Source organism: Malania oleifera, chromosome 5 (genome assembly GCF_029873635.1).
Source record: "Malania oleifera isolate guangnan ecotype guangnan chromosome 5, ASM2987363v1, whole genome shotgun sequence".
NCBI classification, from domain to species: domain Eukaryota; kingdom Viridiplantae; phylum Streptophyta; class Magnoliopsida; order Santalales; family Ximeniaceae; genus Malania; species Malania oleifera.
Window position 1 is genome coordinate 41,093,412 of NC_080421.1, and position 16,916 is coordinate 41,110,327.

The window sequence follows — 16,916 nt, forward strand, 5'->3', positions numbered from 1 at the left end:
GCAAATAAATGAAAATGATTTTTAATTTGATTAGTCATAATGTCATGGATATTTTATACTGTGCTTTAGAGTTTAATGTCTTTCATGAGATCATGGGATGCTCTAGTGCTAATGAAATATGGGAAGAGCTCGAAAAGATATATGGAGAGACCTAGGAAAAAGAAATCGCCACTCCAGAAGCACCAAGCTTAGATGATCAGGTAGTGGCAAATCATGGGCAAGTAGCATTAGTAGTCAAAGAGGTATATGATTCTAACTCTACCTCTATTGATGATTCCTGTGCTAAATGTTGCTATACATCATATGTTGAATCATCTATTGAATATAATGATAATACTGCTGATGTTGCATGCAATGATTCATGTGGTGGTTATTGTGTTAAATTTTTTGATGAATCATGCAATGAGTTTAAGGATGAAAGCATGCTTTTTAACAAAGAACTAGAAAAAGCATAGTTTAAAATGCATAAGCTTCAAGTTAGGGTGTCTAAGCAGAAAATGATCTAGAAAAATGGAAAATAAAAGGTTGGCAATACAATTAGACAATTTAAAGGAATACCATGCCATCTAGGAAAAGAGAAAATTTAAGAAGGTTCTCAAATTCACTTGCTTGGAAGGAAAAATGGAAAATAATTCTAAGGTTGCAAGTGAGAAGATTTATTCAAATAAACCCTTAGGCGTCAAGTGAAATAAATTTTTCAAAAAGGTTTCGTTTTTGAGACTCCACAGTCATACAAATTTTCATGCCTCATCTTGCAAAAATAGGGTAAGTAAGCACAATATTTCACGTATATACAAAACTTGTTTAGACTGTAAAAGGAAAAAGCACATTCTATGTAAATGTCCATCTAGGAGTGCCAGAGGCTTAGATAAGAAAATGATGTGGGTAATCAGGAAAGCAAACCTCGTAGGAAAAAAGGAAGAATGGGTTAATAGAAATTACCTAATTAGTTAATTCTTCCTTAGTTCTTAGGCTTAGGGGTAGTGATGACTAAGAAGCTTAGAAAGTGATCCGTGCCTAAAATGTCAAATCTTAGTATAATGCTAAGAACATCAAATTATCAAGCCAATATAAAAAAAATTCAAGTAATGTATCCAATCTAAACTTAAGGCATCTACAACATACTGATTGATTGAAATATGAAATTTTGGCAAAAGCATACTCTAGAAAATCAGCTTCCAAATGGACAACGATTCTCAATTCGTAAAATAATTCTTAATACTTAACTCACACTTAAATATGAATATTCAAAGTTAAGCATACTCTGTCCATTGCTTAAGTTTGAGCTCTAGGGAATCAATCTCATATTATATCTTCTTTATTCCTAAACTCATTTTTTAATACAAAAGCCTTAATCAAAATTTAGTCATCACTCAGATCATAAGCACTAATTTATTAAGTGCATATATAAAGACATCCTCCAGTAATCAAAGTTAGAGACATTCACTAGGGATTCAAGCTATTCATCAAGTCATAATAAAATAATCCCTATATGCTTATTCTTTAAAGTTCTCTAATTTTGGTTCACCATCTCCTCCATAAGAAATCTTTACCAACCATCGATCATATCAGGTATAGATTCATCCAGTCTTTGGATCATATCCATGTTCTAAATTCTAATCACATCTGAAGGATACATTCCTATTGTGGTTGCAAGCCCGAGTGGTCTGGCTGCTGTGCAGCAGAGGGAGTCCGAGGCTCGCTGCTAATTTCTACTGGTGGCTGCTTTGTTCGTGTTTGTGAGAATTGGCTATGGAGCTCTCAGGTGGCTCGTGGAGTGGCCTCTCGGCTGGAGCTGTTGGAGTGACCTCTCGGGTGGCTGCCTGTGTTCAATTGTAGAGGGGCGGCACTGGCTGGAAGTGTTGGTGTGGTGATGGCCTCAAGCTCGGCTGTTGTAGGAGCTTCTGGGGAGCAGAAGGTTGATGGCAGGTTACGGTGTTGCTACTATGGAGGGAGGCTCGAGAGACAGGGAGAGGCAGAGCTAAGGAAGAACAGGGGAAGAAGGAATTGCAGGGGAAGAGAGAAGAGAGTTTGAGGGAGAGAAAGTAGGGACGAAGAGAGAAAAACAAAGAGGGATAAGGAGAGAATCGATAAGAGAGCGAGGGAGAGAATGAAAGGAGTAAGGAAGAAGATGGTGCGCAGGGCACCCCCATAAAAGAAGAGAGGAGAAGAATAAATAAGGATGGGGGAGTGAAACCCTACATCCCAGCGCTAGATCCACGACCCGACCCGGCCATGCAAGGCAGGGTCACATCAACCACTTTAATATTTTTTTTTTCTTCTTTTCTTCTCATTTTTGTTCTCTATAAACATGGTCCATTTTTGAATCTCCCGGAGCCCATTTCTTCTGAAGCTCAAAATACAGAAGTTGTAGATAATCTTCTCATCTTTCTTCAAAAATTTGATTCGTCTCCATCAGAGCTCGAACGGGAAAGTTATGTGTGATTTAAGAACTGGTGCCGATTTTGACTCCCGAGAATTTTCTTGCGATAAAAAATTTTCCAAAAATTCATAAATTGTTCAATAAAACTCATAAATTATAAATAAGGCACTTTGTTAAAATACTGAGAGTAATTAGACATTTAATTAAAAATAGAAGCCTTAATATCCAGATTAAGATGTCTAATTACACAGTTTTAACTCGTAATCATCAAGCATACGAGGTCCAAACTAAGCGTGGTCAGTCTCGACACGTCCATCACATCGAACTGGACATGCCAGATATAAAAGTTCCGAAAAACTCCATGCCAATTAAAAATTATGTGCTTAAAGGCGAACTTACTACACTTAGTTCATTTTTAAGCACTCAGGTGTCCAAATCAAGCATACGAGGTCCAAACCTAGCGTGGTCAGTCCCGACACATCTGTCACATTGAACTAGACATGTCAAATCTGATGGTCCCCAAAAACTCCTCTCTGAAATCTTTTTCCCTAGTTAGAAGTAAAGTTAGAATAAAAACAAACTACTTAGTAAACTTAATTCATTTTCAGCACTCAAGTGTCCAAATCGGGCATATAAGATCCAAACCAAGCGTGGTCAATCCCAATACATCTGTCACATTGAACTGGACATGCCAAATCTGACGGTCCCCAAAAACTTCATTCCAATTGAAAATTATACACTTAGAGACGAACTTAGTACACTTTGTTGAATTTAACCACCCATGTGTCCAATTCGGGCATTCGAGGTCCAAACTGAGTTTGGTTAGTCTCGGCACGTCCGTCACATCGAACTGGATGTGTCAAATTTGATGGTCCCCATAAAATCTAAGCCAATTGAAAATTATATGCTTAAAGATGAACTTAGTATACTTAGTTTATTTTTAAGCACTTAGGTGTCCAAATCGGGCATAGAGGGTCCAAATCGAGTGTGGTAAGTCCCAACATGTCCATCACATTGAACTGGACATGTCGAATCTGATGGTCCACAAAAACTCCATGTCAATTGAAAATTATACGCTTAAAGGAGAACTTATTACACTTAGTTCATTTTTAAGCACTCAGGTGTCCAAATCGGGCATACTAGGTCCAAACTGAGTGTGATCAGTCCCGACATGTCCGTCACATCAAACTGGATGTACCAGATCTAATAGTCCCCAAAAACTCCTCCCCGAGATCTTTTTCCCTACTTAAAAGTAAAGTCATAATACAAACAAACTACTCAGTAAACTTAGTTTACAATTCGGTCATACGAGGTCCGAACCGGGTAGGCTGACTTTTGAAAGATCAAATTTAGTTATTTTACAATTGTATCATTTTCTTCCACTATGTCTGATTGTCTGATCATTTTTCTATCAAATCATATTTAATTATAGTATATATATATATATGTTCAAATATTGTATACTAATTTCTTGTATAATTATAATTTTGTAGGGATTGCAGCTGTCAGACCATTATGACAATGACAGGCACTACAGTCGGGTTGATGCACTATAGCTTTAATTTTGACTTTTCTTGTATTCTGGACTTTCTGAACATAATTATTATTTTTTTAGTTTGAATTTGTATTTGTATATATGTATTTGAATTTTGAATAATTTATGAATGTTTTAGTTATTCTTGTTTAATTTTATGTACGCTAAAATGTAATAACAAGTTTCTACAAGAATTTTCAAAAAAAAAAAAAATATTTCAAAGTATTAGTGACGGTTCACAAAACCGTTACTAATAATAGCAGGATAAACTTTTAGTGACGGTTTATTAATCGTCACTAAAAGTCTAAAACCATCACTATAGAATCACCATTTTTTGTGTTCAATTCCGTCACAAAAGGCACAATATTAGTAACGGTTTTATAATCGTTACTAATAGTGTAACACCCTAATTTTTCAACCATTTATATATATATATATATATATAACCATACAACTCTAATACCATAATATCATCATCAAAGTCAATGCAGCGGAAAACATAATACTTCTATTCCTTATGTACAATACCAGAGTTCTAGAGTCTCCACCTAAGTACATATAACTCCCAAAAAAAATCCAACTGATATCCCAAGGATTATACAACATATCCCCACTCCCAAAAATAAATACACATACTCTGAACTATAGGAATTACGTCACCTTAATCTCGGAGCTCGCTCTGCCTGACTACTTGAATTTCTTGAAATGTTTAAAATCTTTGGGGTGAGACATCTCTTAGTAAGTGGGAATAATTATTATCAGTGTGTGGCAAATGAGTTTTAGTTTATCATAACACATCCTTATAAACATTAATTTAATAGCGAAATCATGAAAACTGTACTCATATTCATATAAATGTATATACAATTGCATCCATATATTTTTCTTGAAAATATGATCACGCTCAGTAAATATTTCTATGTACAAATAACATATCTATCAACATATAATCATATGAGTCTATCATGTCTGTAATGAGGAACCTATTCATATCACCATCATGTAATAATCTCATATGACCGATATTAGAGATACATATACACTTTCTATTTTTCATTTATTGTGTATTTATTATAGAGCAGATATTTAGGAATAATTTGGGATCATTGACTCATGTATAAATATACCCTTGTATCGTTGAATAACAGAATATAGAAAAATCTCCTTATTCAATTTTAACATGGTATCAGAGTAGGGCCTTGGGCTGCTTAGCTCCTCCGTGGGTAGGACTTCTCCTCACCTCATTTCCCCCCATGGGCTTTCGTTGCCTCATTTCCCCCATGGGCTCGAGAGGGAGTATTAATTTCCATCCAGTCCCATATCGTTTTTATGAGCAGTTCCAAAGTCAGTATAAGATCCTCTTATCTCTCTCTCCTTAATACCTAGGTTTTGATGATGATTTCTCACCTTCTAAATCCTAACACGCACTAAATTAAATTATAACGAAAAACAACCCTATATTTAATTAACCAAGCAAGAACTAAATCCTACGTTGAACATCGGACAAGGAAAACCCAAAGACGATGACTTGCCTACGTAGCTTAAGCATGCAATAAAAAAAAAATCAATCAAACACAAACTCGAACAAAAACTAAATTTTAACGCAATATAGAATGCAAATCCAATTTAACTTTTTAACAACTAATCAATAAGCGGAAACACGATAAGCATTCAGACTTCACTTAAACTGAAATTGAAATAATTAAAACCCAACAAAATTTAATTCCTAAAGAAGATTTTTTTTTTCTTTTTCGTTTTTTTTTTAAGAAAACAAATCGACCTTTAATAAATAAAAAAATAAACCAAACAACGATTAACTTTAACAATGATAGTAAATAAGAAAAAAAAATACGTTAACTTTAATAATAATAACCCAACATGCATTTAAAACTTAAAACTTTAATTGAAATTCTAAAGAAAGGTAACAATATTCAAGTAAGTATTTAAAGGGAAGAATAAAGGGAGGAGAGAGGGAGAGAATAAAAAAAAACTGGTTGGCCGTGAGTTGAGGAACAGTAGCAGCATAGCCGTAGATGTAGCAGGAGAACAAGGGCTTCTCAAGTTGAACTTCTAGCAACAGCAAGAGTGGAAGAGAGTAGCAGCAGCAGTCGTACGCTGAAGCAGGAGGCTTCGACTTGCAGCAAACAGCCGGAAGATGGAGGGGCAGCAGGGAGAGGCACGAAGGAGCAAGACAAGGATGGAAGAGAGCTGGAAGAGATGAGGGAGTTCAGGTGAGCAAGAAAGGAAGAGAATTGAAAGAGAAAGAGAAAATAGGAAGGATGGAGAGGGGGCTGCTCACGGGTATGGTAGCAAGCCAAAAGATAAAAAAAATTAAAGGGAAGGGAGAGTGAGGTTGAAGAGAAGAGAGGAAAGGTTGTGCGAATGAATAAACGAAGGAGGCTGCTGGAGAGCAAAAATAAAAGGAAGGGAACCCCCTTTAGAGAACCCTACCCAGCGCACACCAAAGGACCTGGCTACATGGCTGAGAACGAGGGAGGCTGCTGGAGAGCAAAAATAAAAGGAAGGGAAACCCCTTTAGAGAACCCTACCCAGTGCACACCAAAGGACTTGGCTGCATGGCTGAGTCAAATCATTTTATTATTATTATTTTTTCTTTTTCTTTTTTTGTTTCTTTTTTTTTTCCTTTTCTTTGTTTCCCAACAAACAAGCCCAAATTTGGCCCTCCTAAAGCCCGTAATTTTCAAAGCTCAAGACACGAAAGTTGTAGAACACTTTCTCGAATTTCCACAGAATTTCAAATCACCTCGATCAAACTCGGATGGGGGAATTATGTCCGAATTACGATGTGTCATCGGCTTTAACGTCCATAACTTACCTTGCAAAAATAAAATACCAAAAATTCATAAATTATACAATAATATCAAAATATTATAAGTAGAGCGTAATGTTAAAATATTGAGCATAATTATGCATTTAATTAAAAATATAATCATTAATGCATGAATTAAAGCACCTAATTATGCAATTTATGCATGTAATCAGGATCCATAGAGCGACACAAAGCTCACTTGGTGGCCAAGGGCTACACTCAAGTAAAAGATTTGGATTATCATGACACTTTTCCTCCTATTGCTAAACTCGTTACTGTTAGGTGTGTTCTTGCAGTGGCTGCAGTTCGAAATTGGCATCTCCTTCAATTGGACGTCAACAACGCTTTTCTCCATGGTGATCTCGATGAGGAGGTTTATATGACCCCTCCACTGGGTTATTGCAAACAGGGGGAGACTCATGTTTTTCGTCTTAAGAAATCCCTTTATGGCCTTAAGCAAGCCTATCGCAATTGGTTCTCTAAATTATCTTCAGTTTTACTTGCTGAAGAGTTCACCCAATCTCAAGCCGATCACTCTCTCTTCACCCACTCTCGGGGTCAGTCTTTTACTCTCATACTTGTTTATGTTGATGACATTCTCATGGCAGGCAATGATCTCTCCGATATTAGCACTTTCAAAGTCATGTTTGCTCAAAAATTCAAGTTAAAGGATCTTGACAAACTGAAATATTTCCTTGGCCTCGAAGTTGCTTACTCTCCAACTGGCATATTTCTTAATCAACGAAAATAAGCTCTTGACATCCTCACTAATAGCAGTCATCTTGGTGCTCGTCCTGCCAACTTTCCCATGAAACAAAATCTCAAGCTCAATAATACTAATGGTGTTCTTCTCTCTGATCCAAGCTCTTTTCGGCAACTCATTGGATGTTTGATATATCTCACTATCACCTGTCCCGACATTTTATTTCTAGTCAACATTCTCAGTCAATTTATGCACCATCCCAGACAACCACATTATGATGTTGTTGTACGTGTTCTTTGATACAGTAAGGCATCTCCAGGTCAGGGCTTATTTTTTCGTACTGCCAACACACTTCACATCTCCGCCTATTCTAATTTGGATTGGGCTAGTTGTCCCCTCACTCACCGCTCCACCACTGGTTTTTTCATTCAACTAGGCACTAGTCCAATTTCCTAGCGCACTAAGAAACAACCTACAATGTCTCTCTCCTCCACCGAAGCTGAGTACCAGGTGCTTTCTTCCACTACTTGTGAATTTACATAGCTCAAAACTCTTTTAAATGATCTTGGTGTACCGCATTCCCAGCCTATGCTCTTATATTATGAAAACCAAGCGGCTCTTCACATTGCTCAGAGTCCTGTTTGCCACGAACGTACAAAACACATAGAAATCAATTGTCATATTGTTTGTGAAAAGTTACGGGCTGGCCTCTTCTTCACTAAGCATATTCCTACCCACAGTTTGCTTGCTGATATCTTCACCAAAGTTTTGGGTCATGAACATTTCCTAAACTTATCACGCAAGTTGGCCATTACGGATCTCCATGCTCCAACTTGAGGGGGAGTATTAGAGATACATATACACTTTCCAATTTTCATTTATTGTGTATTTATTATAGAGCGGATATTTAGGAATAATTTGGGATCATTGACTCATGTATAAATATACCCTTGTATTGTTGAATAAAAGAATATAGAAAAATCCTCTTATTCAATTTCAACAACCGGGTTGTGCGGCCCAAAGGCGGGACTTAACTATAATTGGCCTACCATGCTAAGTCAAAATACCTTGTTTGTAGTACGATTGGCCTAGCGCAGCCTGGTACGAACCAAGAGGCTGTCAACATCCCTATGCAGGCTTAATCGACCTTAATTACCAACATGCTCTTTGAGCAGTGTGGTTGCACTAACTCAATCACTAGTAACGGTAACGTGCTCTTATATCATTAACCAACCAAGTTCTCATTTCCATCACTCAATATACATAATAATATATTTCGACCGCAGCCTGGTCTAGACCCAGGCAACATCCCTCCGCAGGCTCAATCGACCTCCATTACCAACACGCTCCCTGAGCAATGTGGTTGCACTAACTCAATCACTAGCAATGGTACTGTGCTCTTATATCATTAAACAACCAAGTTCTCATTTCCATCACTCAATATACACAATATATTTCCATAAGCTTTCACTTCTCATAAACATGCTCAAGCTCATGCGTATCCATGCGTAACACATCTCGTCTGTAACTCATGATTGTTCATCATATTTCATCATGTCTATTTATATCTTATCATGGCTGTGAACATCTCATTTCAACATATCAATAAAATTTGCGTCTGTATATATATCAGATATCATCATATCTAATAAAACTTGTGTGTATATATCTCATAACAACATATTTGTATTAAACATATCTGTATATAACTCATATCATCATATCAGTGTAAAACATATTTGTACATATCTCAACAAAAATTAAGTCTCATCATATAATATATTCATCTATTCGTTTTACAATAATCAAAATTCTTTCTCATGCCATATAGGTTTTCAGTAATATTTAATAGTAAAACGTAGGATATCCCAAAACTTTTTTTTTTATACATGCATGATAAGTCAAAATATCACATATAATATTTTCACATCATACTTTAATTTAATCAATTAATTTCTAGAAATTCCTAACATAATTTAATTCCCCTTACCTGTTTCCTAAGGACATGCCTGCAAGTTTCCTAGACCGACGCCCGTGGCGTTCACACAAACCCCTGTATTCACATGCCCTAGTTTAATCAACTCAACCTCGGAATAATTACTATCCTAACATCCCTAGGCTTACATGCTTCCATTAACTGATTAAATTCTAAAGAAACGCAGGTATGATCAATTTTCCTTATTTAAATTTAATTTCTAACATATTTAAAAGTGCCGATATGATCAAATCCCCGCAATTTAATCTTACTACAAGAAAACTGGTTTTTAGTGACGGAAGTTTAATCTAACATATTTGAATTTGAATTTGAATTTTGATTTTTTTTTTTTTTTGTTATCTGAATAGATGAAATTTCTATATTTTAATTGAATTTGTATTTGAATTAGAATTAGAATTAGAATTTTGAATAATTTATGAATTTTTTAGTAATTATGGTTTAATGTTATGTATGCGAAAATGTAATTATGGATTTTTATAGGAATTAATGATTAAAAAATTATTAGTTTTAAATTATTAGTGACTGTTTTAAAACCGTCACTAATAATTGTCCATTTTTTAAGTATTAGTGAAAGTTTCAAAACCATCACTAATAGTAGAGTATTAGTGACGAATTTCAAAAACGTCACTAAAGCACAAATATTAGTGACGATTGTTGCAACATCGCAGACCCGCCAAAACAACTTGGCATGGGTACCGTTGCAAATTGGGAAAAAATGGATGTGAACTTTGAAAAAGATATTTTCGTGTAAAACATGGTGTATGGAGTCGCCACTAACCTTTAAAGTGTGGTTAGAATACTTGATTACTACCCCATTAGGGGTAGATTCGGTCTGCATCACCAGAGTCGAGCTCGAGAGTACGGTTACGCGAGGGAAAGGTATTAGCAACCCCTACGCGCCCATTCTTACGAATGACACTAGATTAATCGAAAATTATCTCAAAATAAATTTAATAAGACTTAGAAAATTACTCCCTCACAAAAATCAAAGAAAATACAAAAAATGAACACTATATAAATATTCCCTCAAAACTAGGGCAATCCAATACTCCGTAGAGTCCGTGCCCTTTGTTGCAATCATCGGGATGAAAAATTGAGAAAATAGTTTACAAAAATACACTCATGGGGTTTTGAAATCTTTAGAGAATTTTTTAAGTGAAAAGTAATATTCCGGGAGATTTTTGGAGTTTGTTCGGGATGGAAACGATTTTCTAGGCCTAAAAAAATATTTTTGTGATTTTTTTCAATATTATTCCCGAAATTAGAATAACAAAAAGACAATTAAGCAAAAACAATGAAAATCAAGTCCCAAAAATATTTTTAAAATTTTCTCCTAAGTTTTTTGAATTTTTTTATGATTTTTATGAAATTTTTATGAATTTTTATGAGTTTTTTAAAAGTTTAAATATAAAATAAAATAAAAGACTAAACCGATTTCATACCAGTTCAGAGGATCCAACCGATTCGGAGAGAAAATCGGTCAAAGGAGATGGGTCAACCTGTTTAAGGTCTAGTCAAAATCATCAAGCCAATACGCGTTGATTTTCGAGAGAGTGCATGCGAGTTAGTGTATCGAGATGACAAGATACCAGGAATGGTCTTCATGTTCCAAAACATTTTTTTTAATTTTTATCTTTTCTTATTTTTTTTGTAATTTTTCATATCTCCCTAATCTTAAATATCGAAAAGATAATTAAAAATAACGAAAGTCAAGTCTAAAAGGCCAATAATATGATACAACTATAATGTGAAAACTTATAACAATGATATGAATCACCCGCCATATATACACCAACCATGACAAGATTCAATTCACATGTTAACAAATTCCAACCAATGAAAATTCGACCATTATAATAGTCATTATTTATTATTTACGATAAACACAGCAAGTATCACAACTATAAAGCATAATAATAATATTAAATTGCTAACTAGTATTCAACAAATACTGCAAAATAAAAATAACAAATAAGCATAAATAATATACCATAGTAACAACAAAAGAAAAATAAAATAAAAACATGGATATTATTATTCTAAACAAATATTACAATAATAAAATAAAATGAGTACACGTGCATGTGTGTGTGGGTGGCATGCATGCATGCATACGTGATTGGGTGTCTGTGTGTTTGTTGTGTATGCTACTGCGTACGTGTAAGAGTGTGTGTAAGAGTGTGTGTAAGTGGTGCGTGAAACAGTGTGTGTGCAGGTGTGTGTACAGTGTGTGTTAGTGGTGCATGTTGTAGTGTGTGTGCAGGTGTGTGTTGTGGTGTGTGTTTAGGTGCGTGTAACAGTGTGTGTGCCGGTGTGTGTGTGTATAGTGTGTATTTGAGTGCATGAAACTGTGTGTGTGTGTGTGTGTATTTGAGTGCATAAAATTGTGTGTGTGTGTGAGTATTTGTGTGCGTGAAACAGTGTGTGTGAGAGGGTGTTTGAGTGCATGAAACAGTGTGTAACAGGGTGTTTGAGTGCGTGAAACCGTGTGTGTGTGTGTGTTAACGTGTGAGTGTATAAGTATGTTTGCTCGCAGGGAACTTACAGAGTAGTTACCACCGGAGTTGGGTTGTCGTGTTCAGACAGCCGGAGCAGGGACATCGGAGCTTAGATGCTTGATGATGAATCTGCAGTTGTCTACCACGCACGATCTACACGCCGTCGGGAGCGGCTCCTGGGTTGAGAGAAATGAAAGTTCTATTGGTAGACCACCGGGGATTGGGTGCTACACAAGTTGTTGAACCCACAAGCTCCCCTTTGTGCTCTACGTGATGCTCATGCAGATATCCGAAGGAATCGCCATTAGAGAAGACCACGCCTGCGACCAGTTCACGGCCTTCAAGCTGCCGCCGGCGATGGAGTGTATGTTGATGTTGCGATGACAAAGGAGAGCCTGAAAGTCCGAGTGGACATAAATAAAATTAAGACAAAAATCTTGGAGGTCAAAGTTATCAAAATATTTTTTGAAATTTTCTAAAATTTTTGTGATTTTTCTTACACTTCACGATTTTTGCGTATTTTGGTGAATTTTGGAATTATTAAAGTAATAAACAAGTGAAGTGAAGAAAATCGGTGCGAACCGGTTTAGGGAATGATGAATCGGTCAAATGTTGACCGATTCTGGGGAAAACCCAGTTTAAGGTCTTGGTCGAGACAAAAATATGTTTATATTTTTCTTAATTTTCTGTAATTTTCTAGAAGCAATAATATTTACCGAACTTTAGAATATGTTTTTGTGATTTTTTGGTATTTTAATGTGATTTTTGACATGGGAATTATTTCAAACAATGAAAACTGACTTAAAGTATTTTTTTTTTAGAAATTTTCCCCAATTTTCAAGATTTTTTAGTGATTTTCCTGAGTTTTTATGAATTTTTATGAATTTTTGTGAATTTTAAATGTATTATTCGAAATATATATATATATATATATAATTAAAAGATAATGAGAAGAACCGATTTAATCCGATTTAGGGAGGTGGACCGATCAAATTTTGACCGATTTGAGGGAGACCGGTTTAAGGTCTGAGTTACGATCATCTGGCTTGAAACTGTGCCACGTGTCAGTGCTTGAGAGGCTGGAAGGTGCGCAGTATTGTTTATCAACGTGGCGCGATCCAAACGTCTGTAGAAGGGGAAAATCAAGCGGCTGATGGAGAGAGCCGCCAAGCATTAATGATCGGTGCCACGTGTCAGCTGCCGATTAGGGATGCGGTGAGCGTTAATGAGGACTTCTAACACGAGGGATCATGACCATTGATGATGGCAAAGATCCAACGGCCAGGGATGGAATGGCCTCCTGCATTGATTGCAGAGGGGACACATGTCGCCTGTTGAACGCCAACGCGCAGACATTCATGAATGCTTCTAACACGGAGCCATCCTAGCCGTTGATGAGGCGTTGGATCCAATGGCTGGGAGACGAGACGCATTCTAGCATTAATGACTCAGGTGACAGCTTTGCCACACGTTGTGCGAAGAGGTAGACCATAGCTAATGTTTTTTACACGGTCAATCAAAACCGTTGATGCTCTGGTGATCAAATGGCTCTGATGAGGGGGAGTTGGTGCACGCGAAGGGGGGCACGTATTCCTCAGGGAGCGACTGCTGCAGGCATGAAATGCCCGGGGGCAAAAACGCCATGCGTCAGCGAGCGCAAACAGAGGGGGAGGTACACATGCCATTGGCCATTAATGCTCCTGGGTTCATGCGATCTCAATAGTTGATGGGGGTTGTTGATCCTACAGTTGCAAAGGAGACCCACACACGACTTGATCTAAGGGGTCAGAACACGCCACGTGTTCAAATCCTATGGTCTTGAGGTTTTTCATATTTAAGCCATAATTTTTCCTTTCTCCCATTTTCTCTCATGTTCTCCTTATCCTCTCTCTTCCCTGTTCTTCCTTGCGAGTGAAACCCTAGGGTTTCTTCTGCAACTCGCCCTACTATCTTTCTTCTTTCACCTTCTCTGTATCTTTTTCTCACTCTGTCTCTCTTTCTGTTTCTTTATAGATGAACCCTATGCCCTCTCACTCTTTCCAACCAAGAACCCTCCAGTAGTTCTAAGCTTTCCTGAATCTCCAAGCTTTCTACAATCCAAATACCTAGACTCCTTAAACTGAAACCCTAATCTTCTTCCATCTCCTTTCCTCATAGCCTCAAATTTTTTGAAAATCTACCACCCCTACAGAGACCTGCCTCCCTATGATTGGGGGTTTTAAGTATCCTCCTGATATCATGAAGTTTCATACACATTCAGCAAGCTGGGTCTGGCGATTGGAGCATCAGGGGAGCAACCGAGTTCAAAACCCAAATAGTGGGTTTAGACCAAAGCTTGGATGGAAAGCTAAGTATTCCTCTCATCTCCCTTCTGTTTCCCTTGTTTTAAGACCATTTTTTGGATTCTTGGTGTGTGATTTGATGAGTTGTGATGACGATTTGAATATTGTATGTTTTGGGGGTATTGGTTTGTTAGAGTCTAGTTGCAGGTCTGAGACGAGGACGTGTTGGACTCGTCCTCGACTCAGTGAGTGAGGTTGTGTTAAACTGGTGTTGACTCATGTGATTCAACTCAGGGTGAGCAGTGTGAGTCAAACCAGGGCTGTGTGAACTCGGGAAGTTATGAACTCCTGTGATCCCGAGTAGGTCAAGCACGTGTGACTAAACACGTGCAGGTATAGGGTTAGAAAGTCTTTGTGAGCTTGGTTAAATATTCGATGGGCCTGTTTTTAGGTCTTCAAAGTTGGAACGGGCCTCATTTAAAAAGTTGGGCCTTTGGGTATTTTCAAAAGTTGGTATGGGCTTAGTTTTAAAAATAAAAATGGTGGGCTTGTTTTAAAATCGTGTTAATGGGCTCGGGTTAAAAATGAAAGCTTGGGTCTAGGGATTTTCAAAAATGGGCTTGAGTTATACAAGAAAAGAGGCTAGCCCAAGGTTAATTTAAAATGGGCTTGAGATAGGATTTTAAAACGGGCTTCGGGTTTTAAAAGCATACAAGCCTAGGGGTTTAAAAGGCAAGTGTGCTTGGTTTTAAGATTAAAGTGTGCTTGGGGTTTTTTTTAAAATGGGCTACGGGTTAAAGTTTAAAAATGGGTTGTGGGTCAAGATTTAAAAATGGGTTGTGGGTCAAGGTTTAAAATGGGGTTGGGGCTTGGTCTGAAGGGTTTGAACCCGAGTTTGGGTTCAAGTTTGGGTTAAAGTCTAAGGGGCTAAATGGGTCAAGGGTTTTGGGTTAGAGGAACTCAGAACTTGGGTCGGGTCTCGGGTTCAAGTTGGGTGTTCAGGTCTGAGCTCAGGTTCAAGAACCTAAGAAAGGAGGAAGTACCTGCACTCACAGTTCACATATAATACACTTCACAATTTGATTTAGGGAATGGATAAGGGATTTACCTAAAATCTCTCACTCCTCTGGTCTTCTTTTCCAATCTTTGTGTGTGTGTCTGGTTTGGTGTGTCTAGGGGTTCACAAACTAAAATCAAGTTCGGGTCAAGCTCTCCTTCGGTTTGTGATGCCTTTCTTTCTGAATCCTTCCTGCTTCTGCAGGATTTCTTTAATTCCAATCGCACTAGTACTTCCTACAGAGTTTCTCTTCAATTCTCTCTTTTTGACTCTATTTCTGCAGAGTGTTACTATGCTCTCTGATCCTCTTTTCTTTCTATCGATTTGCGTAGAGTAATTCTACGCTCAAAGGGGTGTCCTGCTACAGTGCCAGTACTCCCTATTTATAGGGAGTCCAGGGGTTGCTTTTTACGCCAATTCACTACTCTTCTAACCAATTTCCCCCTAACGGACTGTTAGAATGAATTTTCACCTTTATAGGTGTCATTCCAACCTTGTGCATGTGAATTCCTATTCCTATTTTCCTGAATTTCTCTTCTAACCACCTGATTCCTTCTTCTACGCAACGGATTTGTTGAGCCAGATGGCAACACAGGGATGGCGGGCATTTTGGGGCTTTTAGATGGCAGCATAAGGTAGGAGGGCCTAGAATCCTTTATTTCATTATATATATATATATATATATATATTTGCATTTCTCTTTCCTGCTATTAGTTAATTTCGTCCTGTTTATCCTATGTACGTAGGTGATTGGGGTAGTGTAAGGTGGCAGTGGGAGCATGGCGAGCTTTTTGGAGTATTCCAGCTTGGCAAGCCCGAATTGGAGGATGTGGCTCTTCATTTTTTTATTGTCCTTTTTTACTGTAATTTCTGCATGTACCCCCCAAATTGCTAATGGTGCAACTATTATTTGTACAGTTCCTTTGTATGTACTTATTTTTACTTTCCTGTATTTCAATACTTTATTTTATCTTGTATGCTCCTTTTGTATGCTTAAATGCCTACGTGTGCTTGCGTACACACCGACTCCCTTTGCTGAACAACTGATGTCTCAACCGTGTTGACCAATTTTGACCATTAATTTTGACTTCAGAGTTAACCATCTTTGGACACCAACAAAATGATGAATATGACTTTAATAACCCAAAAGGACCCGTCCTAAAATTGAGACCTAATTTCAAAGCAAGTTAAGATTTTGAAAGCTTCAATCCCAACTTTGAAAACTCCCAGACTCATGGAAACTTAAAGGGACTCGATTAACTAAATCAGTTCTTAGTTTTTGAAATTGTAATTAAAACTCAGAGGACAAGACCTAGACTAGATATTGAAAAATAGTGATTAAAATCAAAACTCAGAAGATAAGACGTAGACTAGTTTATGAAAAATAGTGAATAAAATCAAAGAACCAACATTAAATCTAACATGAGGACTCCAAACTGATTTTCTTTTTTTTTAGTTTTTTATAGTTAAATTGTGGACTTAATATGAAGGAAAAAACAATTAAAATTGAAGGACCATTAATCTAAGGACTCTGAACTATTTTTTTCTTTTTTGGGTTTTTGAAACTAAAATCAAGACTTTAAAGAAAAGGACTTCAACTTATTTCAAAGAATGAAGACTCTAAAATTAGGGG

At 37.0% G+C, this 16,916-nt stretch overlaps 1 long non-coding RNA gene across 1 annotated transcript; it reads left to right on the forward strand.

Moving 5' to 3' along the window:
- The first annotated feature begins 13,807 nt into the window (after positions 1-13,807).
- On the forward strand, positions 13,808-16,326 carry LOC131155399 (uncharacterized). Its single transcript, XR_009136810.1, has 2 exons — positions 13,808-15,918; positions 16,030-16,326. It is a non-coding gene; the product is annotated as an uncharacterized LOC131155399 (long non-coding RNA).
- The last annotated feature ends 590 nt before the right edge of the window (positions 16,327-16,916 follow it).